General features: G+C 37.7%; 1 non-coding gene across 1 annotated transcript; it reads left to right on the top strand.

Annotated features, from left to right (window-relative positions):
* The first annotated feature begins 3236 nt into the window (after positions 1-3236).
* On the top strand, positions 3237-3343 carry LOC137220257 (U6 spliceosomal RNA). Its single transcript, XR_010941569.1, has one exon. It is a non-coding gene; the product is annotated as a U6 spliceosomal RNA (small nuclear RNA).
* The last annotated feature ends 517 nt before the right edge of the window (positions 3344-3860 follow it).

Below are 3860 nucleotides of genomic sequence, written 5' to 3'. Positions count from 1 at the left end.
TACACACTTTATTCTACATGGGTCTCCATTTTATTTTCTTTCTTTTATTAATCTTTTAAATATATCAGTGGAAGAAAATTCTTGAGTAATTTTTTTTCTGGAAGCAGAAAACAGGTCAGTTTAGGTAAGATTAATGCACATGTACTGAATTTCTATGGGGGAAAAACAGAAATTAGGACATGAATGAAAAGGAAGGCACACCCTTATTACTGCTGCATGCCAGGTTGATTTGACCCACTAGTAAACATGCTATTCAGTGTATCTATCGATGTAACAGAAAACAGCACAGCTACTTTTTACCTTAAACATTTTTAAGTGGAAAGACTACTAAAAGGTGGTAACCTGGGCTAACCCAACTGTCTTTATTTCTGCTCCCAATGCTAAGCTGCTGAGAGTTTTGGGTCCAGCCCCAGGACCCAGCTGATTTCGCTTCCATGATGGATAATCCTACTCAAGTGCACAGGACTCCTTGGCCAGCCCTCAGCTCATCTCCTGCATAATTCACCAGGTCAACTCTTTCAAACTGTTTCCCTTGTTAAACCCACAAACTCATGCTTTCAAGATATTACTTGGTAAACTAACACATGGATAAAGAGATTAACTTCTCCCTTCCTAATATTCCCCTTTCCCTTTGGTTTTGGGAGATGAAATGTTCTTTCCAAGCCAAAGCTTCCACTTTTGCTTTTGTATCTTTTTTTTTAGATTCCACATATAAGTGATATCATATGATATTTGTCTTTCTCTGGCTGACTTACTTCACCCTGATACCTAAAGCAGACAAAGAATGCACACAAAAAAGAAACTTATAGGCCAATATCACTGATGAACATATATGCAAAAATGCTCAACAAAATACTAGCAAACCGAATCCAACAATATATTAAAAGGATCATACACTTCTGCTTTTAAACCAGTTTGGTAGAATCCCCATCAGGTCCTTGACTGGGCAGTACTTACCTACAAATTTACGTTCAGGTCCTAAATCTTACCTACAAATCTACTCACTTCTCTCCCATCTAAAGATATCCTCTATTTTCTTTAAACCACTGCAACCAGGAGTTTGTACCTGCCACCCACTAGGACTGACCCCTGACCTTAACAATGACAAACCCAAGTCAGTTCTCAGCCCCCATCACGCTTGCCCTGTCAGCAGCACTTCACACAATCACCCTTAGTCTGTTCAACCCAAGAGGCCAAATCCAATTAACCAATTGCCAAATCTCAACCTGTTGACTCTTCCAGAGCGTTTGAAACCATTAACTAACCTGTCATTACTGAAACCACCCGCCTCCAGTTTTTCTTGATATTTAATTCTCTTGGTTTGTCTAATAATTCTCCAAATATTTCTTTTCAGTCCTCTTGGTGGAGTCCCCTTCCTCTATCCATCCCTGAAATGTAGACTTTCGATCAAATATACAAAAAACTATATGTAGAAAAAATAGCTTGAAGTGAGTCACTAAAACGTTTTCTCAGGTTAGTTAGAGAGTGAGTTATTTATTTCCATTTTACTACTGTATATGTTCTATTTTTCTCTAATTATCTTAACGAACTTTCATTTTATTTCCATCAAAATAATGCATACACATGCTTAAAAATTAAATGGCATAGAAATAGTTACAAGGAAAAACAATGCTTGTCTTCGATTCAACTACCACACACTGAATCCTGCTTTCCAGAAAACAACTTTTAATCATTGCTGTTTTAAGACTTACATGCCTTTATGTCTTGAAACAATTATTCATAGGAATAGGATACAAGTCAGACTGCTTTAACATGGAACTCCAAAACACAGTGATATAAGGCACTGTTCTGGCCTCCCTGTGGAGGACATGGCCCTTTTCCACAAGCTTCATAGACATTCTGCCTCACCTGCACTCCAGCCTAGGGAAGGCAGGGAGAGAGAGGAGGGGCGGCCAGGCTCCTTCTATTTCAAGAAACTGACCTAAAGGCTGCACACTACATTCCAGCATGGCTCCTTGTTGGCCATACCTAGCTTCAGGGAAAATGTAGTTGTTAGCTGGGTGTTCATGTACCCAGATTCATTTTTATTGTATAAAAGAAAGGGAGAATGAACATTAAAAGATCCACTAGAAGCCCCTGCCACATGTATGCAGCTCTTTCTGAACAATCAGCTTCAGATGTTACCTGTTGGCTTCCGCAATGTTGGATGAAGATCTAGTTCATCTATAACCCCTTCCCTTCTTCCTTCCCCTCCCTAATAGAGTTAGTTCACTAATATTGGTCCCTCTCTATGTTATCTTTATGCCCTCTTTGTAAAATGACCATGTTATCACCTGTATCCTTCCCTCCACTTCTCAATGTTGTAAACAAATCTTACTCTTATATCATCAAGGCTCATAACATTTACATTTTTTGATGCACCCACATAAAGTCTTTGGTGTTTGCCTCTGGGTTGCTTCTACAAGATGAAAAAACAGTTAATAGCAGTGACAACATTTGATGGTGTAAACATTAATCACTTGTGCTAAGTAGTGCGCTTTAACTCCACTCTCATCTCTAAGACACCAAGATCGTGAACACTCTCTAAAGAGGATCTTCCTAGAATCAAGTTCAAGTTGATTCTCCCTTCTAATGTCTTCACCATTTATTCAAACTCGTGTCATAGTTTACTTTGCTCTATTTCTGAACTATGAATTTATTGCACAGTTTATCCTTCTGCTTCTGAATGGATTTTCTTTGTCATCTTTCCTCCATCCCTAATATCTTCAGCTTCCTACTCCTTCTATCAATTGCTTGAACCTCACTTCATTCATCTTCATTCATTCATCATCATGAGATGTACCCTAGCTCATTTGCTTCATATCCAGACTATGATTTTCTTTTTTCTTTTAAAAGATTTTTTTGATATGGACCATTTTTAAAGTCTTTATTGATTTTCCTACAATATTGCTTCTGTTTTATGTTTTGGCTTTTTGGCCCCGAGGCATGTGGGATCTTAGCTTGCCGACCAGGGATCGAACCTGTACCCCCCTGCATTGGAAAGCGAAGTCTTAACCACTGGACCACCAGGGAAGTCCCTTGTCAGCACTTTTAAAAATCAGTTTTCCTTCTACTTCCTCTGATATCTACCATGCTTTCTTTTCACTGTATATTTAAACCTTTTTTTCTTTTACTATAATTTTAATGAGGTTTCAACAGAGATAAAATAGAGTGTGCTCAGTCTGGCGTTTTCTACTGGAAGTACACATTTTATGTTGAAAAATTTCAGCAGTTTGGTGCTCACTTTGGCAGCACATATGGTAAAATTGGAACGATACAGAGAAGGTTACCGTGGCCCCTGCACAAGGATGACGCGCAAATTCGTGAAGTGTTCCATATTTTTTGCACCCCAATGTTCATGGCAGCACTATTTACAATAGCCAAGACATGGAAGCAAACTAAGTGTCCATCAACAGATGAATGGGTAAAGAAGATGTGGCACATATATACAATGGAATATTACTCAGCCATAAAAAAGAATGAAATAATGCCATTTTCAGCAACATGGATGGACCTAGAGATTATCATACTTAGTGAAGTAAGTCAGAAAGAGAAAGACAAATATTATATGATATCACTTACACATGGAATCTAAAAAATAATACAAATGAATTTATTTACAAAACTAGAAACAGACTCACAGACAAGAAAACAAACTTATGGTTACCAAAGGGGTAAGGCTGGGGGGAGGACAAATTAGGAGTATTGTATTAGCATATACACACTACTACATTTAAAATAGATAAACAATAGGCACCTACCATATAGCACAGGGAACTATATTCAATATCTTGTAATAACCTATAATGGAAAATAATCTGAAAAAAATATATAAATACGTGTAATTGGATCACTTTGCT

The sequence above is a fragment of the Pseudorca crassidens genome, chromosome 2 (genome assembly GCF_039906515.1).
Source record: "Pseudorca crassidens isolate mPseCra1 chromosome 2, mPseCra1.hap1, whole genome shotgun sequence".
NCBI lineage: Eukaryota > Metazoa > Chordata > Mammalia > Artiodactyla > Delphinidae > Pseudorca > Pseudorca crassidens.
This window is presented reverse-complemented; position numbering and strand designations above follow the sequence as displayed.